Below are 27,897 nucleotides of genomic sequence, written 5' to 3'. Positions count from 1 at the left end.
CCTGAGGGGCCCTCTGTGGACAGGTCCTGTGTTCTTGGCACTGACGTGGATTTTCCTCCTCCTCTTCCCCAAGGGGCGGTAGTGGCTCCGGGGGCAGCTTCCAGCCTTTCACGGCCATCCTGCTGTCCTCATGCACGCTGGCCCTGCACGCCCGGCAGCTGGACGTCAGGCTGCAGCTGGACTACGTCTCCGCCTCGCAGGTAAGAGGAGCCCCGCTGCTTCCCTGGGGGCCGGCAAGGGGGTCCCTCGGGAGTGGTTTCAGTTGGGGGCTCCTGGCTAGACGCCGCAGCCGTGTGAGTGGCAATGTTGGGGTGAAGGAGGATGATGTCAGGGACAGGGCAGGTCCTGGAGCGTGCAGGCCCTGGTGTGTGCAGGCCCTAGAGTGTGCAGACCCAGTAGTGTGCAGACACAATACGGAACAGGCCCAGGAGTGTGCAGGACAAGGAGTGTGCAGACCCAGGGCTGTGCAGGCCCAGGAATGTGCAGACACGGGAGGGAGCAGGCACACGAGTGTACTGGCACAGGAGTGTACAGCCCAGGTGTGTGCAAGCTCTGGGTTGTGCAGACCCAGGAGTGTACAGGCCCAGGAGTGTGCAGGTCCATGAGAGGGTCGGCCGAAGTGGGGCCTGGCCCAGGATAGGGCAGGGCCAGGGGTGAGTAGGCCCAAACCTGTGCTTGCCCAGGAGTATGCAGTCAAAGGAGTGAGCATGTACAAGAGTGTGCAGGGCCAGAAGTGTGCAGGCACAAGCGTGTGCTGGGCCAGTAGTGTTAAGGCTTAGGAGTGTGCAGGACAGGTGAGGGCCGTCACAGGAGAGGGCAGGGCCAAATGGTGTTGGCCCAGGAGTGTGCAGGTTTGTGAGAGGGTCGGACGAGGGGGCGCTGGCCTAGGATACGGCAGGGCCAGGGGTGTGTATGCCGAAGACTGTGCTTGCCCAGGAGTATGCAGTCACAGGAGGGAGCAGGTACAGGAGTGTGCAGGCCCAGGAGTGTGCAGGCCCAGGTGTGTGCAGGCACAAGTGAGAGCAGGCCCAGTAGTGTGCAGGCCCAAGAGTGTGTGGGTCCAGGGGAGGGCCGGCCGAGTTGCGGGCAGGCCCAGGAGAAGGCAGGCCCAGGAGTGTGCAGGGCCAGTAGTGTTCAGGCTCAGGATTGTGCAGAACCAGGAGTTTGCAGGCCGAGGAGTATGCAGTCACAGGAGTGAGCAGGTACAGGAGTGTGCAGGCCCAGGTGTGCACAGGTCCAGGAGCGTGCAGGCCCATGTGTGAGCAGGCCCTAGAGTGTGCAGACCCAGTAGTGTGCAGACACAATACGGAACAGGCCCAGGATTGTGCAGGTCAAGGTGTGTGCAGACCCAGGAGTGTGCAGGCCCAGGAATGTGCAGACAGAGGTGTGTGCTGGCCCAGGAGGGTGCAGTCCCAGGAGTGTGCAGGCCCATTAGTTTGCAGGCCCAGGCCAGGGTTGGCCCAGGAGTGTACAGGCCCAGGAGCCTGCAGGCCCAGGTGTGTCAGGCACAGGAGTGTGCAGGCGCACAAGTGTGCAGTCCCAGAAGCGTGATGGCACAGGAGGGAGCAGGCCCAGGAGTGTGCAGATCCAGGAGTGTGCAGGCCTAGGATACGGGAAGCCCAGGATTGTGTAGATACAGGAGGGAGCAGGCACAGGAGTGTGCAGGCCCAGGGGTGTGCAGGCACAGGAGAGGGCAGGAGCAGGAGTGTGTAGGCCTAGGAGTGTAGAGGCATAGGTTTGTGCAGGCCCAGGATTGTGTAGGAACATGAGTGCGAAGGCGCAGAACTGTGCAGTCACAGGAGTGTGCCGGCACAGGTGGGAACAGCCTAGGAGTGTGCAGGTATAGGTGGTAGCAGGACAAGGAGTGTGCAGGCACAGGAGGGAGCAGGCCGAGGAGAGTGCAGGCCTAGGAGTGTGCAGACGAGGGATTGTGCGGGTCCAAGAGAGGGCAGGCCTAGGAGTGTTCAGGGCCAGAAATTTGCAGGCCCAGGAGTGTACAGGACGGGTGAGGGCCATCACAGTAGAGGGCATGGCCAAATGGGACAGTCCCAGGATTGTGCAAGACCTGGAGTTTGCAGGCCCAGGAGTATGCAGAAACAGGAGGGAGCAGGTACAGGAGTGTGAAGGCCCAGGAGTGTACTTGGCCAAGGTTCATGCAGGCCCAGGTGTGCGCAGGTCCAGGAGTGGGCAGGCCCAGGAGTGCGAAGACACCGGATTGTGCAGAGACAGGAGTGTGCACGCCCAGGAGTGTATATGCCCAGGGCTGTGCAGGCCAAGCAGTGTGCCGCCCCAGGAGTGTGCCGGCACTGGTGGGAACAGGCCTAGGGGTGGGCAGGCATAGGTGCGTGCAGGCCCAAGATTGTACAATCCCAGGTTCATGCAGGCCCAGGTGTGGGCAGGTCCAGAAGTGTGTAGGCCCAGGTGTGTGCTGTCCCAGTATGGTGCAGGCCCATGTGTGACAGGCCCTTCCATCGCACCTGACTGGGCCTCCGGGCCAGGAGCTGCTGTGCGGTGAGTCTGAATGTGGAATTGTAGAGGGGATAAGGGAAGACAGTCGTCTTGGAGGATTAGTGTTTGCAAGATAGGAGGAGATTCTGGCACTGGGGGTGGGGGGCACGTAGGTGTTTTCTCGCCCCAGGATCCCCCCCCATGTCTCGCGATAACCCGTGAGTTTCTTTTGGGAGGAATGGTCGGGGTGCAGCGACTTGGGCCTGATTCTGCCATTCTCTGAGCGGCCTCTGAAGCTCAGCACGCCCCAACCAATCCTTTTCCTGCCCCTCCATCAGGACCTTCTCTTACTTCCCACAGCCTCCTTGTCACTCAGGTAGCCTGTGGGCTCCAGCTGTGACCTATTTGCCTTCTTGGGAAACTCACGTTCCTCGCACTCAGACCAGATCCTGGCTTTTAACCAGAAGGTTAATTCAAACTAGAGAAAACAGCATTTTGAAACGTTTTTTTCTTATATCTGGAAATAAATGAGTTGAAATTGCAAAGCCTTCTAGATTTTCATAGATAGAAGATTCATTCTGACTCAAGTAAAAGACAGATGGAAGCTTGGAGAAAGAAAACAAGGTCAATCAAGAAGGAAAGCAAAGGAAAAGAAACAGGAGGCCAAAAAAGAAAAAAAAAAAAGGTTTCTTCTACTTTGTCGTATAACCTGTAGTCTAGGTCTAGTAGTTAGTTATACGCTGTGACCTGAGGTAGGGAAGAACAATTACTGCACTCTTCCTCCCTAAAGTCATAGCTGTGCTGTGGCAGATGAGCATTTGCTTATCCCGCCATGACCATGTCTTCCAAGTAGATCTATCAATGTAGAAATACTGGAAGTTTCTGTGGTTGCATTGACATACTAAGCAGCAACTCCCAGAAACATTTTTTTCAAACTTTTGAAAATAAGTTGCTTTAGTAGATTATTGTGTATTATCACGTCCTAGGAACTCTAGAATGAGCGAACCATAAATGGATGCCAAATGACCCACATAAAGCAGTATATAGCATGTTAAGACTCAGGAACACGCCTGTGGCAAATCCATTTTCAACAAATTAACCAAGTAAATTGATCTTTTTTACTTTACTAGAGGGGCAGAGAGGGGCTGGTGTTGGCAACACACAAACTAATAGCGTATAGCTATTACATGGAATGGGTCTTGGGTCATTTCATTTTTTTGTTAAATGAAGCAGTGATCACAGGATGCTGGGGCACCATGGGTGGCCTATCTAAACCACAGGTATTTGAATTACATGTCTTTTGATAAACTGAGAATACTGTTATTGTTTTACCTCCTGTGATTTTTTTTAACATCTATTTAATGAGTCATTTCCTGTGCCCTGGGTGAAAATTCAAGCAAGGATATGACTTTGATGTCATAAGAATGTGTCATTCAGGTATCTTATTGTGGCAAGCAGCTTAATTTTCTGATGGCCACCAGCTGTAGCCCTTTTGGATCCAATACTGAATCGCACGGGCTGCTCATACTCAATGATTACACACAGCAGGTATACTAAAAAAGGGTAATTTATGCAAGATATAGGGCTCCTCTAATGGGCAACTTTGACTCATGGATTCTCAGTCAACCTGGAGAAAAGTTTCTTAAGAGAGGTCTGTGGTCTGAGATGCTTTCCTCTGTCTCCTTCAGGGAGACAGGCATATGGCTTGCTTCCAAGTCTGAAGGCTCTCCTCTGGCTCCAAGCTCTTTTTCTTCATAGGAATTTGCCTATATATATGTATACATATATATATATATATATGTATATATAAATAATAGTTTAATTTTTGAAATAAGAATAAATAATTTATATAACAATACATAATAATTATATATATAAATACACACATTTAAAATCTTGGTGTCTGCTTTTTTAAGTGCCCAGACTAACAGTGGCTTTTCTAAAAATTACAAACATAATCTCAGTTAAGAAGTTGGAATTTTGAGTACAAAGTATTAATCTAAACTCTGAATTTGTTTTAATGGCAGATCTCTCAACTAGCTCAAGCTTGCTGTCAATAGAAGCCTTTGTCGGAATGAGGGGTAAGGGTTGATTTTTGTCTCTTTCTATTGTGCTTCTCCTCTTCCTCCCTCCTTCTCCCAGTCTCTAATCTCATTAGCCAGTTTCTCTCCAGGAGATTTGGGAAAGAAGTAGAAGAGAATAGGAAAGGATTTCCCACTGGAAGCTAGCTTCTCACTCTGAGACAGATGCATAAAGCTAACTTTGGGAAGAAGTCTTTCTTGGGCCATTTAAAGAGTCCCTTTTAGGCCCTTTTGTTCTATAATTTCTATGATCTAGGTAGATAAAATTTACCACAGTCTTAAGGAATTTTGGGTCACCCCAGTTCTTTTCTGCTAGAATTCCTCCATTATCTGATAGATGATACATCGTGATTATATGATTTATAAGAAATATGTATTTGGTCTTTATCTCTATTTGTGGCACAGAGCTCCTTAAAACCATAAGAATTTCCTAATAAGAGTAATAAAAGTGTCTTGATATTCATAACAAACCCCTTTCAACAACTCCTGAGTTTATGTTAATGGGGTGACTTTTGGAAAGCACCTAAGGATGCTAAGGGGCATCCTAAGGAAGGGGGCTGGTTGCTAGGGGAGCCAACCATATAATTAGGGGTTGGAACTTTCAGTCCACCCCCTGCGCTCTGAGGAGAGATGGGCTGCAGATTTAACCAGTCACTAAGAGCCAATGATTTAATCAAGTATACCTATGTAATAAAGAACCCAATAGGTTAGGGTTCAGAGAGCTTCTGGATTGGTGACCATGTGGGGATGCTGGGAAAATGGTGCTCCCAGAGATCATGGAAGCTCTGTGCTCTTTCCCACATACCTTAGCCTGTGCATGTCTTGCATCTGGCTGTTTCTGAGTTACACTTTTTTTTTTTTAATATTTTTACTGAAGTATAGTCAGTTTAGAATATTGTGTCAGTTTTTGGTGTACAGCACAATGCTTCTGTCACATAGGAACATACATTCATTTTCATATTCTTAACCAAAGTTACTGCAAAGTATTGAATGTAGTACCCTGTGCTATACAGTATAACCTGTTGTTTATCAGTTTTATGTGTATTAGTGAGTATCTGCAAATCAAACTCCCAGTTTATCCGTCCCCGCCCCTTTCCCCCTGGTGACTGTAGTTGTTTTCTATGTCTGTGAGTCTGTTTCTGTTTTGTAGATAAATTTTATTTTTTTATTTTTTTAGTCCCAACAGCAGTTTCCCAATTTGCTGAAGAGACTGTCTTTACTCCATTCTGTGTTCTTGCCTCCTTTGTCAAAGACTAATTGACCAAAAGTTTGTGGGTTTATTTCTGGGCTCTCTGTCCTGTTCTCTTGATCCATATGCCTGTTTTTGTACCAATACAATGGTGGTTTGATTACTGTAGCTCTTGTATTGTCTGAAGTCTGGGAGGGTTATTCCTCCAGCTTCATTCTTTTTCTTCAGTAATGCTTTGGCAGTTCTGGGTCTTTTGTGATTTGGGATTATTTGTTCTAGTTCTGTGAAAAATGTCCTGGGTGATTTTATAGGGATTGATTGCTATAGGTTGCTTTCAGTTGTATGGCCATTTTAGCAATATTAATTCTTCTAATCCAAGAACATGGAATATCTTTCCATTTCCTTAGTGTCTTGTAGTTCTCTGCATATAGATCTTTCACTTCCTTGGTCAGATTTATTCCTAAATATTTTATCCTTTTGGATGCAATTTTTAAAAGGGATTGTTTCTTTATATTCCTTTTCTGATATTTCATTGTTAGTGTAAAGAAATATCACTGATTTTTGTATGTTAATCTTGTATGCTGCTACCTTGCTGTATCATCTCTAGTAGTTTTTGTGTGAATTCTTCAGGGTTTTCTATATGTAATAGTATATCATCTGCATATAATGACAGCTTTACCTCTTCTCTTCCAATTTGGATCCCTTTTATTTCTTCTCCTTGTCTAATAGCTATGTCTAGGACTTCCAATACTGTATTGAATAGAAGTGGTGAGAGTGGACATCCTTGTTTTGTTCCAGATTTTAGGGGGGAAGCTTTCAGCTTTTCACCATTGAGTACTATGCTGGCTGTAGATTTGTCATAAATAGCTTTTATTATGTCACGATATATTCCCTCTATACCCACTTTGGTAAAAGTTTTTATCATAAATGGGTGTCCAATTTTGTCAAATGCTTTTTCTGCATCTGTTGAGATAATCATGTGATTTTTTTTGTCCTTTCTCGTGTTATATCCTTTTATAATAAACTGGTAATCCAGTAAGTAAAATGTTCCTCTGAGTTCTGTGAGTTGTTCTGCAAATGAATCCAACCTGAAGAAGGGGTGATGGGAAACTCCAACCTATACACACACAGTTTCTTTCTCTCCTGTGTGGCTGAATCTGGTTTATAGGAAATCCTGACATAAGCCTCATGTTTATGAATGCATGAGGAAATGCAAGCCTGCCTCATGCAGCTGTTTCCGTCAGGCTGCCACAGTGCACTTGACCTTGTGCTAGCCTGAGACAGGGCCGAGTTCTCTTTGTCTTCCCCTACAGAGGGCTCCCAGGACATCATTTCACCACCCTTCTGGGGATGGGCAGACTTCACCTCTCTGCAGTGCTCACAGACTGCGAGAGCTCATATCCAAGAGTTCTCAGCAATAAATCTCCCCCCAAATCTGCTTATTTTCTAGCTACATCACACTAAAGGGTCTAATAGCTGTGAAAATAATTCTTAAATAATTATTTTGAAAATTTCCAAGAGATGATTTTCTCCCTTCACCTTCAAATGTAACATTTATTATATTTGTAGTTCTTCATATACATTCACAATAAACACATAATTATATTAACTGTAAATGATTAAAGGGCAGCTGGGGATAGAGAATAAGCAGCAGATTAGAGAGCTGGTATTAGGAGTTTCTTACTTCTCTCATGTTCACAGAAAATTGCTGAAATTACTTAGGAGTATTTTGCTAGGTAACTAGGCTTTAGAAATAAAATCCAGGGTGACAGGTAAATACCTGAGCCAAAAAGAGTTTTGTAAGTGTAATTGGATTATTATTTATTCCCTTTGTAATGAATGTTTTACCCATGGTAGTTAATCGTAATTAAAATTACATGTGATAATTTGGAAGCTTTATAAGCAGAGTACTTTGGGGTTCTGGGGTCCCCATGGGGATTGGGTATTAATTAAGAGAAAAGACAAAGTGAGGGGAAAATAAGACTTAAGTTGGTTTAAAGGAAAGGGTAGTTAAATAAGATGGTGAGAATGATTGCAGATGGTTAATCATAACATCAAATTCTCATGTCTCAAGGAATAATACTTTTGTTTTTGAATAAAACTGATAATTTCAAGATTTTTAATTCTCTTTCCATGTGATGCTAGCAATTTAAGACTTCTAAATCTTATGATATATGGGTATATATTACTCTTAGAATTCTGAAGTATAACACTTCTATCACTTCTCTAAGCAGTTGTTTTATATTAGAGAAAAATTAAGATGTGCAATGTTTTCCAAGTTACATTTGTATGTATAAGTTATACTATGCACATGTGTGGAAACCTTCAAGTTATTGCCTAAAAATTCTGTGTAATTTTAAAGGTCTATTGTCTAGCAGCACTATATGCAGAATGCATATATGTGTGGTTAGTAAATTCAACGCAAGATTGTTCTTTAAAACATTTTCAATTTTTTGTTACTGAACTTGAGACTAGACAAGTATCTTTCCAGTTTGCAGATCCATCATGCTGCTGAACCTGATCTTTTCATCTTCTGAAGTTAAATTCAGATTTTGATAGTTCTCATATTCAGTTGGAGCAGATAATTGGCTTGACTTAGTAATGTTTACTCTTAATCTACAAGAATTTTCTTTCTAAAATATGCATCTTTTACATTAATTAATTGTACTAAAAGGAACTTTTGTCTAATCAGTAAAAGGAATTGTCTAATACATCACTAATTATAACAAAGTGGGATAAATACTATGATAAGGATAGGCCCCAACTCTCAGTGAAGCACTTGGGAGGAGGGCTGCAACTCCCTTATTGTTATATGTGAACAACATGTGTGAGAAAGAGTACATGATAATAGGTGCTTACCAACCAGAGGACAATTTCCCCTCACATACTTTACTTGTAAATAACAATCAAATTTTGTTGCATAGGTACATATGTTGATTTATGAGCTTACTTAGGGATTTATGCCCTTAAGTAAATACATAAAAATTTATTTGAGCTATCATGTACCTTCAGTAGAATGAAAATAGTGTGATATGGTTTTCAAAGCACCATTAATAGAAAGAAAGTAAAATTGAATTATTGATTTAAATATAAATATGTTTATCTTGAATGCTAGCAACTAATATATAAAAAACTAAAAAAGAAGGGTAGTGAAGGAAATATAACTTTCAAACACACACACATTAAGAGGCCCTATTAAATAGTGTGTAAGTATTTAGGCTCTGGAGACATAGTCTGTGGTTTTCAGTCCTATTCCTGTAACTTACTAGCTTTGTGGCTTTAGAAAATTATTTTATATTTTGGTCTTTCTGGTTATTTTTCTGTGAAATGGAGAAGATATTAGGCTAAATCACATGAAGTGGTCATACTTGGATATTTTATTTTACAGCTTTTTTGAGGTATAATTGATTTACAATAAACTACACAATTTAAACGTGCAACTGGATGAATTTTCATAAATACATATATACCTAAGAAACCATTGCCATAATCAATATGTAAGCATAGTAGTCACTCCAAAGAGTTTTCTTGTGTTCCTTTTAAATCCACATCTCCCTACCTTTTGTCTTCAGGAAAACACTGAATTGCTCTCTGTCTCTGTGGATAGTTTCTTTTTTCCAGATTTTTGTTTTTTTAAGCGAATGGAATCATTGCAATATATATCTTTTTGGTCTGACTTCTTTCATTCAGCATAATTATTCTGACTCATCTTTGTGTTTGGAGATAGTAAAAGTAATTGCTGACTAGTGTTTTATTGTATGGATATTCCACAGTTTGTTTACTCATTCAACTGTTAGTGGGCATTTTGTTGTTTTCTGTTTGAGGCCATTGTATGTATTTAGATATTTTATATGCTATATATGTTGGCTATAAATATTTGCATACAGGAAATGATAGAGAAAAAGAATAAGACAAATAAATGACCAATACATTTAGGAAAGAAAAAGATAAAAGTCCTCAATATCAGAAATGACAGAGGTGAGATTAATGCAGATCCTACATACACAATGAGAATAAAAAGAGAATATTATTAACAGCCATCTAGGAAATCTGATTAATTAAATAAACTGGAAAAATACCTTGAAAGAGAAAAATTACCAAAGCTCTCTCAAGAAAAAAATAGATATACTGAATAGTCCTATATCTATTAAAGAAATTGGTTTCATAGGGGGGAGAAAAAAACTTTCCATAGAAAGAATTCTACCCCTGGATTACTTCATGGATGATTATACCAAATGTTTAAGAAATAATTAATACCACTTCTACACAAATACTTCTAGAAAATTGAGAAGGAAAGAATACTACAAAATGTATTTTATAATAAGACCAGTGTTATGCTGATAACTGATTTAGATGAAGATGTCTACAAAACAAAACCAAAAACCAGAAATCTATGAAAGAACAAAATCTGTGGATCTAGCCACAAAAGTACTTCACACGAAGTTAACGTATCAAATCCTATAATATATTTAAAGATTAATGTATCATGACCAATTGAGGATTATTCTGGTAACACAAAAATCATTCAGTGTAATTCACTATATTCACAGACTAAAGAAGAAAAGCCATATGATTGCCTTGAGAGGAACTTAAAAAGAATTTGGCAAAATTCAATCTTCTTTCATGGTAAAATCTCTCAAACTGATAAAGGATAACTGTGTAAAACCCACAGTTAACAGCATACTTAATAGTTAATGAATGAATGTCTTCTTCCTGACACAGAGAATAATGAGGCATGCTGTCCACTCTAACCATTTCTATTTAACATTGTGCTGAAGATCTTAGACAATGTGATATGTTAAAAAAAAATACAGATTGAAAAGGAAAAGTTAAAAAATTATTTGCAGGCAACCTGATTTTCTAAATATTAAAGAGTCTACAGAGAAGTTGACATTTTTAGACTCCCAAAAGAGGAATTCTCTTGTTTTATCCTAACAGTAATATAATCTATTTCAAAGATTCTAATGACATATTTGAATACATTAATATACATGTAACACTTATCATAGTGTCTGTTCCAGGGGAAGTAATCTGAAACTCTTAGCTCATGCTGTTTGCCTTGCATGTTATCAGCAAAACTTGGAAACAATACAACGCAATTAAAAATTGAAAAAGAGATAGAATTAATGAGCAGAAAAATAAATATGAGAGATGGAATATTATGACAGCTTATGTCATAATATTATGTTAGTTTAAAAAAAATTACCTCTGATTGATGAGTGAAAACTGGCTCTTGAGTTTCCTCCCAATGGATGCTAAAAAGTAAATACCCATTGTCATCACATGTTTATCAGTATGCATACCATTTTGAAACAGTTTTTAAAACAGGTAAAGATACTAAGGAGATGCATAAGCATTTTTGTTAGTCTGGCCAAATAGAATAGTTCTGGACTCCATTAAAGACATAAAACAACCTAGTGACCACAACCCAAGTAATCTTTTATAATAAATAGAGCAACAAGTTTTTAAGTATATTATACAGTACTCATTTTCTTTTCATTTTACAAAGATAATCTTTGTACATTATGTAATAATGTGTACTGAGCACAACAATGAATAGTAATGTCAGTAATTATAATCCAGGTAGAGCTACACACGAGGCTCTACATAATTTACATTTATTATTTACAACCTTTTTGTAAGGTATTGTCTCTTGAAAATGAAGAAACTGATGCACAGAGAGGGTGAGTGATTTGGCTATGGTTACACAGCTTTTTAAATAGCAGAGAGAGCATTCAAAGGTCAGGCTGTCTACTTCCAAAGGCCACTGTTGACCTTAACTGTACTATACTGCCTCATCTTTTCTTCTTTGTTATAATTTAGTAGTGCAGTAGTTTTGTTTTGTTTTTTAGTAATTGTTGATGTGATTTTATGTCTCTAACACTTTCAGGTAGACTCATTTACTTGTCTTGGTCATTCAAAATGAATAAGCTTGCTCCTCTGAATTTCCTATCTTATACCCATGTAGGTGAAATTGATTAACCTGATAATATGGAGTCAAGACAGTGTAATGTTAAGCATACAGTATCTTGAGCTAGACTCTTTAATTTGTGTTTTTATTCAACTACATACTAACTCAGTAACACTAGATGAGGCAGACAACCTCTCAAAACTTCATATTTTTCCTTTGTATAGTTGAAATAACAATAATAGCAATATAAGATTTACATGCATCAAGAAATAATTAAGATAATTAGGCAAGTGTTAGTTGAGTTGGGCAGTGGGAGAGGGTAGCTGCTTAACTTTGCCAAGGTTAAATAAATAGGAAAAAAACACAAAAATAATTTCTGTTCTCTTCCTTGTATTTTTCCCCTAGAATTAAGTAGATATTTTTGCATCTTTGTTTAGGATGAGAGATAAATTATTTTAAGATATTAATATTCAGTTTTTTAGTTAGCTTTTCTACCAAATGATTGTGAAAATGTATGCAATAAGGTGTTTTTATGTAAGATTATCCACTTTATCAATACATTGTATTTCATGTACATTGGGAATAAAAGTCGTAGCCCTTTTTCATGAATAGCACTTAAAATGCTGTATTCTATTTTACCTGTTACAGGGCAGTCACCTCAATTAGAACAATTGTTCTTAACAAGTAAATAGTATGAGCTATGACATATAAAATTGTACATGTAAAGAATTTAAAATTGTCTGGCATATGCTAAATGTTACGCAAGGAAAAATTTGTAGTAGTAGCATACAAATAAGGAGCGATTGCAGTTAGTGGTAGTTGTCTTACTAGACTGCAGGGGTTGTTAAAGAAAATAACAATGTGATTTGCTCTTGGATATACAGCATCTCATAGCTCTTTAAAAAGGTTTATTGAATTGAATAAATTGATAACTTATAATTAGTGAGTGGACAAGAAATATCTAAACACATTAAAATGGTGGACTACGTTCATCTAGATCTTCCGTAGAGTAATTATATTTCAAGAAAAGTAGAAATATGCTTTAGTTTTTACTGAATCTTCAAGAATTTGATCATTTTGGTTTCAAACAACTTGTAGCAGTATATCCATGTCCATATATTCCAAGAGAAGTTAGGGAAAATGCAAAAAATCTCAATATTGTCTTATGAAATGGTTCAGAAATGAGAATAGCTTTGGAAATTTCAGAAGTTATAGGAGAGATTCTGATTTATTCTGTGATATTGGGACTTGGAAAAGGGACAAAAATGGCATTGTTTAAATAAAATTTATATCTATTTTGCTTATGAACTTCATTTTAAAATGGCCTTTAATATTTTTCTATGAGACCAGTGTTGTATGACTATTATTAACCTACAGTTACCATTGATGTGTGACTAATTCAGAATATATAGTGGTTTGATTTATATTATCTTGGAATCTGTCGACTGAAGTAAAAGGCACAGCCTGTAAGTTGAAAGTTGTGTTTTATTTGGTGGACTTTCTTTGGACTTGAGCCCAGGACACAGCCTCTCAGATCACTCTAAGAGACTTCCACCTAGGCAAGGGAGAAGCCAGGATATATAGGAGTTTTTTGCAACAAAGACCAGTTAGTTGAAAGATCAAAAGGTTAACGTTAATTAAAGAAAACCAGAGTATTTCAAGTTAAGGAACTTAGTTGTTTTCTATGTATGGGAAGGTGTAAAGGTGTGGCCTCACTGAAATCATTCCTTTGATATGCAGCTAGCCATCTAGGGCCAGTGTCCTGTTTTTTCATATCCAGAGTTCCCCTCGGGTACGCTGTTGAGTGTGGTTGCAGAGACCAGGCTGCCTGCTTGTCAACATCCTGAGTTCCCTCTGCTCACAGTCTGGGGTGGCAGTAGTGGCTGATAACTTGAAAGCCGCAGAATTATTCGTTTACTGATATGGCTGGCAATATTTTTCATTCACAAATCTGTATAGTAAAAAATATGCTATACATTTTTCCTTTGACGTTTTGGATATATTATTTAAAGGAAAAATGTATTTTATTAATATACTTTTCAAATGCTGTGGGTAGTAAAACATTTATTAATAAAGTATAAAGAACACACTGAAATAGTTCTTCTGAGATACAGTTGAGGTTTACTCTAAGAAAGTACCTTAGGGGAAAGGGAGAAGGGTAAATTAGGAGTTTGGGATTAGCATATATAAACTACTATATATAGAATAGATAAACAAGGTTCTACTATATGTAGCACAGGGAACTACATTCAATACGTTATAACCTATAACGAAAAAGAATCTATGTATATAACTGAATCATGCTATACACCAGAAACTAACATTGTGAATCAACTATACTTAGAAAAAAGAAAAGTACTTCATCTGCTATTATTTGTGTAATACCAATGACACAATAATCAAATATTAGGTGAAATTTAACCTAAGACCTTTCAAAGGTTTCTTTTGTAAAACTCCTGCCCAAATAATCTTGTGAATTTCTTGTATAGTCCGTAAAATCTGGAAGGCCACCGTCGATGACTAAAAGTTCACAGAGGTAGTAATTTGTTATATTGCTGAGATAATCATAATGGTTACCTAATGTTCTTCTTTGGAGAAAACCCTTTTAATGGTCAAACATGGGCAGCTAATGGACTTTGTACAAGGACAAATCAATAAATAACTGTCTCTTAATATTTACAGATGGATTGAAAAAAATGGTACTTAGTTGAAATCACAAATTCTATAACAGCAATCTCGCTACTAGTTTTTTTTTGTTTTTAATAGGAACATTGAATGAGGACAAAATAGATACAGTGGAGAGCCTAACACGTTTATGTGCTAAGTTTGTTAATCACAGGAAGTATTTATTTTTTTTGCTGGAAACTAATTCAGTTAAAAAGATAGTATCAAAAATCATACAGTTTTAGAAAGTTAATCAATATTTTATAGAGTAACTCAAGATAAAGCATTTAGGAAGGCAGAATCAAGAATATAGAGATATATATCCTTAAAATGGTGTGTCCTTCTGTGACCTAAATATGATCCCTTTAAATATAATGTAGAAAAAAAGGGAAACAACAGCAAGAAATCATTGTCTACTACTTGCTAGCAGTTGTGTCAGATACTTAGATATGCATTATTTTTCTTAATCTTCATGAATTTCATTCATTAGATACTGTGTTTGAATTAGAAACCAGTTGAATGTTTGATGAAATAAAAGAAGCTGAGGCTTAGAAAAAGAGGACAAATAGCACTTGAGATCAGGGAGGCAGGTGATTGAAAATACTTTGACACATACCGTAAGTGTCAGAGGAAGCCTCTGAAGTATTTTAAAGAGTGATATGATTGATTACTCTGGCTGTTGTGCTGAGAATAGACTGAAGCATTGAAGCCTAATTCATTAATCCAGGTTAGAAATGATGGTGACTTGTACAAGGTAAATAGCAGTGGACATTGTAAGAAGGGACTAGATGTTTTATTTTTCTGAAACAGAGGCAAAACGATGTACACAAACAGCACATGTAAGCTGTCAGAGAGACTGGTGTTGATCGTGTTGCTAAGGTTTTCACTCGGAGATGGAGTTTTCATTAACTGAGAAGAAAAAGATTGTGCGAAAAGCAGGTTTAAGGATAGAGAAGAACAGTAGTTCAGTTCAAGGCATGTTGGGTTTCTGTTAAGAAGGAAATTGGATAAGTTTAGAAATATATAGTAGGTAATTTGATCTCAGAACTCAGAGGAGAATTCTGACTAGAGGTATAAATCTGAAATGTGCAAAAATACATAAACATAGCATGTAGATAAAGCCATGTGACTGATTGAGCTCATCAAGTAAATGGTTATAAACGTAAAAGAAAAGTCAAGAGGCAGAGCCCTGGGAAATTGGAATGCTAAGGAAATAAAGAGAAACTATTAAAGAAGCCTGTGTAGAAGACATTGAAGTAGGAGGATAATCAGGAGAGAAATGGAACGGTCTAATAGCCATGTGAAGAAAATGTTTCAAAGAGAAGGTAGTGGTAAACTATTCATAGTTACTTAAATGGAATGCTAAATTTTCCAAACATGTTACAGTGTAACCATGTTCTCAGGTAGTTAAAGATTTCTTTGGATAGTCAAAGGCAATATACAGGCTTTGAGTAATGGTAGACTACATAATTTGGGCCAACCATCCACTTGAAAAAGTATGTAGCACATATGTTTAAAGGCACTAGGTACCTAATACAATAGTGGAGAAATACAGGCCAGGTCTGGACATGGTAGAAGTCCAATGCTTTGAGACTAGCAGTTGATGCCCCTTTGCCCTGTGTTTTTACTTAAAAAATTTTAATTTTGATTTTAATTTTTTAGTGAAGTATAGTTGATTTACAATGTTTCATGTCTACAGCAAAGTGATTCAAATTTATATATATATGTGTGTGTGAGTATTTTTTTAAATTTTAGCCTTGTTTTGTAAATCTTATTTTATTTATTTTTTTTGAGGCGCATGTGTAGATTAGGAAGCTGAGCTAAAGTTTTAACATCATTGTGGGCTAAGGCAGCAGAAATTTGTGTCCAGAACACAACGGAAGGGAACCCTTGGTTAACCCATTTGATCAAATAATCTTAATTATTGAAATTGGACAAAGTGCAGATCTGCTGTTCTTCAAACACAGGGCAGATGGAAAGGTAAGTTTCTCAAAGATTAATATGATATATTGTACCTCAAATTATTCTTGAAATTTTCATGGATATTTAGTGCTCAATAAAAAATAACCAGCCAGAGGCAAATTAAAAACATGACCAAAAGCAAAGAAAATTATAGAGAATAAAAATAGATTCACAGAAGCTCTAGATAATGGAGTCATCATACTTATGTATAAAATAACTATATTTTATATTTTAGAAATATAAAAAATTAAATATGTGACAGAAAACTAGGAACTTCCAGAAACAGCCTAAATGTCCATCAACAGATAACTGGATAAAGAAGATATGGTGTATATATATACATAGGAATGTTACTTAGCCATAAAGATGAATGAAATAATGTCATTTGCAACAACATGCATGGACCTAAAGATTATCATATTATAGTGAAGAAAGTAAGACAAAGAAAGACAGATTTCATATATCACTTACATGTGGAATCTAAAACAAAATGTTATAAGTGAACTTACAACTCACAGACATAGAAAACAAACTGATTACCTACGGGGAAATGAGGGAGGGATAAATTAGAAGTTTGTGATTAACACATATGAAATAGATATATAACAAGGACTTACTGTATAGCACAGGGACCTATATTCAATACCTTGCAATAGCCTATAGTGGAAAAGAATCTGAGAAAGAATATATATATATTCATATATATATGAATATACATAACTGAATCACTTTGCTGTACACTTGAAACTAACACAACATTGTAAATCAACTATATATTCATGAAAAAAAAGGAACTAGGAATTTCCACAGCTAAAATGCATAGTAACCAAAATTAAAAATGCAGTGGATGGATGTAATACCCAAAAGCAAAGAAATAATGATTAATAGGAAGAGAGAGAAAGAGAAGGGAGGGAGAGAGTAATTGCAAGATAAAGTCTATAACTAAAAAGTATAGACGAAAAGCATAATATACCAAAAGTACAAAGAAGTAGATAAGAGAAGAATTAGAAAGTAATGACAAAGAAATACAATGACAAGAATAAAATAATCCTGAAGATTTTTTTTTGACTTCTAGTTAAGTTGATAAATCTCTGGCAAGTTTCCTCAGGAAAACAGGATAAAGAACAATTAACTAAAAGCAGAAATAAACCTACCATCTACAAGAATTAGCAAAAAAGAACAAAAAAAGCGCAAAGTCAGAAGGAAGTAATAAAGATGAGAGAGGAAATAAATAAAATAGAGACAAAGAAAATAGAAAAGATTAATGAAACCAAGAGCTGTTCTTTTGAAAAGAGAAACAAAATTGATAAGCCTTAACCAGATTCATCAAGAAAAAGAGGTTCCAAATAAGCAAAATAAGAAATGAAAGAGGAGGAATAACAAATGATACCTCGGAGATACAAAAAAAATCATAAGAGAATACTACAGTTACATGGCAACAAATTGGACAACCTAGAAGAAATTAATAAATTTCTAGAAATATGCAATTTTTCAAGACTGAGTCAGGAATAAATAGACATCGGAACAGACTGATCTCTAGTAGTGAAACTGAATGTTTCATCAAAAATCTCCCAGCAAGCAAAAGTGCAGGACTGAGCCGCTTCACAGGTGATTTCTACCAAACATATAAAGAATTAATACTTGTCCTTCTTAAACTCTTCTAAGCAATTGAAGAGGACGAAACACTCCAAATTCATTCTATGAGGCCAACATTACCCTGATACCAAAACCAGAAAAAAATGTTACAAAAAATTGTCTTTTTTATTTAAAGTCAGTTGATTGTAAATGTTAACCACATTGAAAAAATACAAGATTAGTGCTTGGTTAAATTTCTAGGGCAATAGTTTAATCAAATTGACACTTAAAGTAACCATCACAGTAGAGGAATTCATAAAGTATATCATTCCCATTACATAGTATCATTCCCATTTATGTATAAGAAAACTGAGAATAATTGATCGTTCTATAAAATCCCTAATTTCACTAAACTTGTTTGTGGCTGAGCTAAGATTTTCATTCAGGTCTAGGAGTCTCTCAAATTCAAAGCCTTAACCAGTGTAATACAAAACTAAGACCATGAAAAATATTTTTAAAACTATATTTGAAACAAATCAGTATTTCTTGTAGTTTTATATTTGTCTCCCTTTTCCATGTGTGAGAGAGATTGAATAACAAATAGTTGGACATAGTCAGAATTCCACTATGAAGAACTAACTCTTCTGGTCATAAGCAGGTAAAGGAAATAATTATAGTGCTGTTAACATTTTTCCTTTAAAGTATGAAATACAAATATTTGATCTGAATTTTCTTTGATTAATTCTTAATATTTAGTGCCAATTGCATTTAAACTGCTAAATGTCAAGTCACTTGAAACATGAGATGACGAAAAGGTGTTTTACTTTATTTGTGAAAAGGGTTGAAGAGCGCATTTTTCATATTCTTTTTCACAAAGTAAACAGCTTCTGATTTATTTCAGCTTTTCATTTAAAATATTGCATTATTATATTGTGAGTAGTAAGGCCAATCATGACATGCTTCTGCAAAGTGTTTTATTCTTAGCATTAAAGAAGAAACTAGTAAAAGGTCGTGCTTGTCAACTTCATTTGTATTCAAGTTGTCTAAGTCATAAACATTCCACCTTAAAAGCTTTCATATTCCCTGAATTGTTCAGTTACTTTATTTCCCTATCAATCTGTCACATTTGTATTACGTCAATTATGCATTTTTCCCTCAATTCATCTTTGGCAATCCTTTTCAAACACGAATTAAAAATAAAAAATAAAAATAATTTCTAAATTCACTTCACCCCTTTTAAAATTTTTAAATGGCAAGGTGGATTACTTAAGCTTTGTATTATTTGATAGAATGATTAAATTTTAACAGTATTATGAAAGTTTATTTGAGCAATGATCTGTAGGTGAAGTAAATTCTTAATGTTACATAAAAAGCCAATAATGTTTTCAGTCTTTAAAAATACATTATTAAACAAATGTTATTTTTGTATATTATTTTTCATATAAAAATTATGTGAATTAGGTTGAGAATTAGGGAAAAAATGCAAAAGGAATAAGTCAGATTTCATCCAGGAGCATGATTTCCTCATGATCTATCTTCAATATTATAAAAAAGAAATGTTAAAAGTAAAAGAATAAGAAGACTTCAAAAATGATAAAGCTAATTTAGTAATACCAACATCCTATCCTATAAGTAGAATTTCAGACAAAAAACATTACTGAAGTTAAAGAGGAACATTTCATAACAAAGCACCAAGTTAAACTTCCTTATGTAATAACACCAAATGTATATGCATTAACATGGTTTAAAATATACAAAGTAAAACTGACAGAAATAAAAGGACAAAAATATAAATTCATAGTCATATTTGGAAACTTAAAGTAAATTTCTCTTAGTAAGTGATAGGCCATGTAGACTAAAAATAAAAAATACAAATTGAACAACATGAAAAACAAACTTGAACAAAATGACAGATAAAGCACATCAACCAACACCTCCACAATGAAAAGTATTTTCAAATGCACTTGAAATACTTTTTCCAAAATGAGTCATGTACTGGTGAATAAAAGCAAGGCTTAACAAATTTCAAAAGCTAGAATAAAATATAAAAAAAAATGTTCTTTGACAACAATGAGACTAAGCTAGAATTAAATAATAGAAAATCCATTACGCAAGCAAGCAGTATGCTTCTAAATAACCCATAGGTTAAAGGAGAAATAAAACAAAATTTGAAAGTATTCCAAACTGAAGAAAATGGAAATATGAAAAATAACTATTGTGGGGGAGCTAAAGCAGTGCTTTAATTTATACTCTAAAAATATGTGTTTCTAACGTACATACATACAAGTAGAAGAAAGGAAATAATTGAGAGAAAATCAGAAATCAAAATTAAAAAATATACAGAGAGATCAGCAAACCAAAATGTAAATTCTTTGAAAATTAAATAAAATTGTTAATCCTTTAATAAGTCGTAGGAATAAAAGAAAGGAATATAAATTGCCAATACTGAGAATTTAAAAAGTAATTACCACCATATATTTTTATTATTAGAATAATAAAATACATTATGTATAACTAACAATAAACTCAAAAATTTTGATGAATGGGGATATTTCTTGAAAATACATAACTTGACAAATGCAAGAAAGTAGTAAACAATGTGTGGTCCTCTAGTTATTAAAGACACTAAAAAAATGTAAATAAAAATGTAAATAAATAGGACATGGTATTCAGTGATAAATTATTTGAAATACTTAAGTAATAATATCATCAAAACAAACTTACAAAGAATGTCTTTCTTACTCATTTTGTGATACCAATAAACCATCCTGAAGCCAACAAACAAGACAATAGCATTTGAAAAAATAGTTAAATAAAGGCCAGCCATCCCGTAATATGAGAGAAACAGGTCACAGACCAAATAAATTTGCTCTAACTCTTCCCACAGAAAAACACACTAGATTTTCCCTGTTAGTGAATTGATTTTTATATTGGTTCTAGGGAAATCAATTTGTATCCCCTGCATTATGGATAGAGAAAGACTTTTTGTTTCTTCCCAATATTTTTATTTAGATAAATAATTACATCTACTACATAATCTTGTTTTGCAACACCTTTTTACTCACTTGAACCTAAATCAAGATTACTTCATTGATGCTTTATATTTTGCTTCCTTCCCATTGTCAAAATTGTTGACATAGCTAATTCCAGATGTCATTATTTAAAGTACAGATTTCACTGATGAAAAAAAAAATTCTTTGCGTGATCAAACTTTCAGACTCCTGAACCTTCTAGGCTCATCTGTGCCGTTCCTTGTAAAATCCAGTTTTAGTAGAAATTTTTCTCTCAATTTAGCAAGAACCCTCTACAGTATCTGATCATCCTTGATATCTGATCTGGCTACTAAGACTAGTTGTGTTGAACGTAGGAGTGATGATATCTCTTTGAGATTCTGATTTCAATTATTTTCTGTAAACACTCAAAAGTGGAATTGCTAGACCATATCATAGTTCTATTTTTAACTTTTTAAAGAACATCCATACTATTTTCCATAGCAGTTGTACCATTTTGAATTCCCACCACTCGAGTACAAGAGTTCTAATTTCTCTACAACCTTTGTAAAACTTGTCTTTCGTTTTTTGATAATAGCTGTCCTTAGAGGTGTGAGGTAATACTCACTGTGGTTTTGATTTGCATTTGCTGATGATTAGAGATGTTGAGAGTCTTTTCACATATCTGTTGGCCAATTGTCTGTATTCTTTAGAAAAATGTCTTTTCAAGTCTTTAACCCATATTTGAATTGGGCTATTAATTTTTTATGTTTTTGCTGTTGTTATTGTTACTGAGTTATGGCAATTCCTTATATATTTTGGAAATTAACCCCTTATCAGATACATGGTTTGCAAATTTTTTTTCCAATTTCTTTATATTCTGTTGATTATTTCCTTTACTGTGCAGAAGGTTTTAGTTTAATTTAGTCCCCCTTGTTTATTTGTTGTTGTTGCCTTTGCTTTTGAAGTTATATCCATGAAGTCATTGCCAAGACCGATCTCAAGATTTTTCTCTACGTTTTCTTCTAGAAGTTTTATGACTTTAGTTCTTACATTTACGTTTTTAATCCTTTCTGAGTTTGCTTTTGTGTATAAGGGTCTAATTTCACTTTTTTGCATTTAGAAATCTAATTTTTCCAGCACTATTTGTTAAAGAGACTATCCTTTTGTGTGTGTGTGTTTGTGTGTTTGTAGTCTTGGTACTCCTGTTGAAGATCGGATGACCATACATATATGGATTTAAGTCTAGGCTCTCTATTCTGTTCCATTGGTCTTGATGCCAAAACAATTGGAATATTTACTGTGAAATATAAATATATCTGTGACTTAATTTTTGTGTGCATCAGCAAATTAAGAGCAGGAACATGATGTGTGTGTGGGATGGGGTGAGAGAGAGATGTGTTACCACTGAAATCTGACAATTTCATTTCCATGTTTAGCATAACATCCCCTTCTACCTTTCTGTATAATGTTAGGACAGTTCACTTTCATTGAGTCTCTCCCATGAATTATCAGAAGTTTTGACTAACATCAGGCAAGTTGCCAGAAATCCATACAGATTCATAATGCACCAGAGGTTACATGATACTTGAGTAACTGTGCCAAACCCAAAACTGGGAATGAGAGGCTCTCTTTTGATTAAAATAAATTTGGAAAATAGAAACCTCTAATGGATGATCATTTAACTCAGGAGATACCAGAGGGATTGGACAAGAAGCTTTACCAATCCAGCCACCACCATCTCTTAGCTCAAAGATTTCAGTTAGTACTTTGTTGGTAAATGTTCACCATTTCCCAAAAGCCAATAAAATTTTCTTTACTCATTTTATTTACATTTATGTTTTATTTATCCAAATGCGTTTAGCACTTACTGTGCTAGATGCTCTGTTTTAAAAGCTTTACAAATATTAAATTATTTAGTTTGTTTAATCATTATAACGTTATGAAATAGTTACAATTATTATCCCTATTTTACAGAAAAGAAATCTGAAGCACAGAAGACTTAACCACCTGGCTGGAGATCACAGAGCTGGTAAGTGACAAAACAAGCATTCAACCTAAGTGCTTTAATATCGGATTTCGTATTATGGACAGTTTTACCTTCCAAAGTCCTAACTCTCTTCAAACTTCCAGTAGCTTCTCAATACTTACCATGAAACTTCACCTTCTCTAGCACGGTCCTCTAAGCCTTTCGTATATATGCTTTTACTACTACTTATGTCTCATCTCTAATTATTTCACTCCTTATTTCTGTGTTATAACGATGCCTCATCTTTTATATATATGCAATTTTTATTGATTACAATACATTAAATCAATTATTTGCTTGAATCATACTGAATATTACTTTGATATTGAACTTGAAGTGTTTCAACTTCCTTTTTAATTGTATGTACATCTGACTCTCACATGTCCAACTTACTTCTGACACATTATTCATGTTTATCCTGACACCCTCTCATTTTCTTATGCCGTGAAACTGAATTGTTTGTATCACTCTGACTTATAATCCTGATTTTAGCCTGTGCTTGTGTCCTGTTGATGCTCAGTTTCTCTTTTCAGAGCATAATATTCTCATCAAGCCTCTAGTTTTCCTGTTAGCTTTGTCCCAGAATAACACAGTTAGTTATTTTCTTAGAAGTGCAGAAATTAAATGAGAAACTGTAATAAAACTAAACCATCATTGGACTATAGGAATTAAAATAGTGTCATGGAGTAAATATTTGTTTATCCAGTTGCTGATCATTATTTATAATCACTCAGCAATAATGAAATAATCCCAGAAATGTCATTTATTTGGGATTAGGGAATGTTGTTTTCTCATGATCACTTTTTAATTGTTTGTTTTGAAAGTGATATTGTAAAAATTTGAATTTTTACTAAGCAACACTCAAAGTAATTATTAAAACTCTACTATGTTTCATTAGAAGGAAAAGTGTGCATTTTCAATATAAATTTTCAAATATGAATTAGAAATAGCCTGAAAATTATTTATAAATGAATATTGATTAATAATGTATGATAAATATTTTTCTACTGATAATATTATGCTAACAGATGATGTTGTTTTGCAGGTATTATTTTTATGATTTGCATTTTAATGAAACCTTTTTTCTTACATGTATAGACCTTTTTCAGAAAGCCATTTGTTTTATTGTTTCATATGTTTTATTCTTACATTAATTGCAGGGAACCAAGCATATTTAATGTCTATTATTTTACTTATCAAGATACAGTACTCTAAATTTGGACTTTTCTGTTTTATTTTGATGACATGGGTAGCAGAGGAGCTTTTAATCATGTACAGTGTGATCTTGAAGAGGTCAATAAGAAAGACTTTTTTAAAGCTGTTTTTGCACATTGGAGTTGTAAACTTGAGTGAAAATCAGTACTAAGAGGTGAACTAGCATACAATATTTAATATATTTTAACCAGCATACATTAGCATACTCCTTTTGCCAGTGATTTTTCATACATATATACATAATGCAGGCTTCATAAGTATTATATATTAACTCACACAAATTCAAACCTTGACAACTGTCTGTATGTCAAATATTTAATTTTGGATTTTTCTTTCTAAGAGAAGACTGAGAAAATTAGAGTAAATTGGAGAAGTGAAACAACCATACTGCTTTAGACTGAATTGTTTGTGTCCCCACAAAATTCTTATGTTGGAATCCTAACCATCAGGGCATTAGAAAGTGGGATGTTTAGTAGGCTATTAGGTCTCAAGGGTAGAGTCCTTATAAATGAGTTTTGTGCTTTTGCAAAAGAGGCCCCAGAGAGATCCTTCATCCGTTCCACCAGGTGAGAACACGGTGAAAAGATAGTCATCTGTGAACTAGGAGCTGGGCTCTCACCAGACGATGAGTATATCAGTACCTTAATCTTGGACTTCCCAGCCTCCAGGACTATCAGAAATAAGTACTTACTGTTTATAAGCCACCTAGCCCGTGGTATTTTGTTATTGCAGCGTGAATGGACTAAGACATACAAATAACTCAAGCTTCTTTCAAATGCTTTAAAAAAAAATCTAAGTATTCCAATCTAAAATTTCCTTAAAAACAACTCTGTGGGAAAAAATGATAAGGCATAACAATTCTAATGTAACAATTTTTTTTTACTTTATTAGATGTAAAAATGACATGTAAGAAGGTAAATTTATGTATTTAGACAGGCATTGCAGCCTAATAGGTATGAACTACATTTACCATAAATTCCATTCAGATTTTAAAATGTGATCCATTTGATAGATTTCACTTGGCAGAGTCTTGAAAGTATTATATATATATTCAACATTTAAAAGGTAAATGCTTAATCTTTCAGATTTGGAATGATTGACATAAAATATTGCTGTCTCAAGTTTCAAAAACATAATTCAACAGATTTTGATATTATTAAAAATCAACCTAACAATATACTCAAACAGTGGTGTAATGTTTGGGAAGAAAAAGCAAAACTAAGCAACCAAAATATTAACAACAAAGACTAGTGCAACAGGATTGTAGTTTTAAATTTGTCTTTGTTATCTTGGAATAATATGTGATAGACATCACTATTTTCTAAGGAGAAATGCCAGACCCATTCATGAAAGATGTACAAAAACTAAATCAAAAATATCCTGATAATGGCTTCCTGATTACCCATTTCCAGCCTACGTATGAGGAAAAAATAGAAAAGAACAAGTCCAGGGTCTGTGATGTGCTGGTTTAGTGGATTATCACTACCTGTCCCTCTTCTTCTCTCCAGACATCTTTCTGCCCCACTTTAAACAAAGTTGGTTGGGAGAAGGAAGTATCTTCATACAGAGAAAACTAGTGTCTTTCCTCCTGGTTATATATTTACTGAGTGAGCAATAGAAAATTATATAACCACTTCTGTGTACCAGAAAGAGAACCAGTGAGAGTTTTTTTTTTTTTTTTTGGAGAAGTCACCATCTGTTTTCTGAAATAGGATGTCATGTATTACAACAAACTAAAAATAAACTGGGGAATTTTGAGAGTAATAGACTTGAGAATTTTGAGTGGCCAGCTGGAACTTCCTGAGATAGCTGGAATAAAGAAAGAAAAGCGTTAGAGAAGTCTGTTCCACATGTAATTTTCATGTCAGGAAATCCAGAATTTCCAGTGGGAAATGTGTATTTAGAAAAGGAGCTGGATGTTTGCTATCTTGATGGGGACCCAACCAAGGTGGCCTGGTTGGGACAGAGTAACTGCAGCAGTAAGAGGTTACAGTGTGTCACTGTGTGGGGACAGGCAAGAGTGAGGAGGTTCAAAGAGGTTCACGAGAAAGTGCATCACAGAATTTGAAAGCTGAACAGTTCAGAGGGTCCTATGTGGCCAATGAATGACCCACATATCAGCTCCCCACAAGTGACTGAAGAGGAGGGCATCTGATGCCAGGCAGCATATGACTATGGAAAATTAGAAAAAAAGCATTTAGTAAAAAGCCAATAGTCACAATACATATAGTTATACATATACATATATACACAATGTGTATCTTCCCTGAATTCAGCCCACTCAAAAAAATTACACCAGACTTTGATCTAAAGCACTCAGAGAGAGATTTTCAGGTGGGAATAAATGTATCTCTAGTAGTAGTTCATAAGATGCACTCAGTGCTTCCTCATATACCTCCATTGACTTGGGACATTTTTCATGGTTTGGAAAATAATCTGGGGTAGTTATACTTAAATGAATAATACTGGGAAAATAACTGAGTTTAAATTAAATTCTCTCACCAGTTGCATACATCATACATTTTTCGCCTCTATACACTAATGTAATAGAAATCTAGATCTGTGAAAGTGTAAAAGAATCAAATTATTTTTTGGCTCTTGTAACATGTTTTAATTTTATTTCCGTAAAATTGACTTCATCATGCATATAATCATGAAAAAGATTACCAACCCATTCAGTATATTCTGGGCCGTTCATATGGATGCATAATTAATGGATTTAAAACGTTTTTAAACTGGGGAGATTTTATTGAGTAAGTCATAAAATCCTTCCAATTTAAAAATCTGACTATTTAGCAGAAAATGTCCAAACACTCTTGCACAAACAAAATAATATACGTGCATGTAGTTTTAAATGTACTCGTATGTATAAATACTGAATGATCTGTATTAAATCTCTTGGCACCCATTTGTCAAAATCCCACTGAATAATCATCCCCTGCTGTGTGTATGATATGTGTGTGGCTTTTTATTTACAAGCATAATGACATGCACAGGAAGAAGCTAAAGTACTTCAGCAGGCTATTTAGTTTGCTATCTGTGAAACTCATTTTAGTTAAAATTGTACTATTATTATAATCATGGATATGTAAGAATTCTTTTTCCCATAAAGGAAAGTGGGAATAGAAATTGAATTTCTTCTGCTGAATCTTGTCATTTCACAGTGTGATTTCTTACTAGGCTTGCAGCATCCTTCGTTTCTTCTTTCCTTAACATAGGGTGAGTGCACTACAGTGATACTGTGTTTAAAGCCAGACTCATGATATGGCAGCTGTGGCTGAAATAATCCAACAGATTTGAATACAGTATATAAATCAGTGTAGTGAACGAATAAACTGTTGTAGTGTGAGATTACTTGTCACAGTAGTTTTTATTAAAGGAAACATCACTTTAAACTAACTCTTCACCATCTGTTGTGTACTCCAATTTAAAAAGATGATAATTTACAATTGGAAAAGTAGGTAAGAAACAAATGATTAAAATGCATATTATGTGCTATATTCAGCTGAACATACATCTGTTCTGTTTATCTCTGTAATATTAGATGCTAATCGGGAGACAAGCTCCTCTCCTCACATAGGATAGATTTGGGGAGGGATGAAAGTAGGAATTATTACTTTTAGTACTGTTTAAAGCTTTTATTGAGAGATAGTTGGTGTACAACATAAATTACTGGTATACAACATAATTTTTAAAGGTTATACTCCATTTATAGTTATTATAAAAATATTAGCTACATTCCCTGTGTTGTACAATATATCCTTATAACTCATTTATTTTGTATATAATAGTATGTACCTCTTAATCCTCTATCCTGACCTTGTTCCTCCCCA

The 27,897-nt window shown here is 35.6% G+C and overlaps 1 protein-coding gene across 1 annotated transcript in view; it reads left to right on the top strand.

The window, feature by feature from the left end:
- The window catches only part of LOC116277792 (adhesion G protein-coupled receptor B1-like), a 219,441-nt gene that overhangs the window by 63,529 nt on the left and 128,015 nt on the right, over positions 1 to 27,897 (top strand). The window contains exons 15-17 of the mRNA XM_072948444.1: positions 74 to 200; positions 4,476 to 4,529; positions 22,798 to 22,852. The gene's annotated coding sequence lies outside the window, so the exon portion shown is untranslated. The remainder of the gene's footprint in view (positions 1 to 73; positions 201 to 4,475; positions 4,530 to 22,797; positions 22,853 to 27,897) is intronic.

Source organism: Vicugna pacos, chromosome 23 (assembly GCF_048564905.1).
Source record: "Vicugna pacos chromosome 23, VicPac4, whole genome shotgun sequence".
Classification (NCBI taxonomy): domain Eukaryota; kingdom Metazoa; phylum Chordata; class Mammalia; order Artiodactyla; family Camelidae; genus Vicugna; species Vicugna pacos.
The sequence above is the reverse complement of the archived record's forward strand: the minus strand, read 5'-3'. Positions and strand labels throughout refer to the sequence as shown.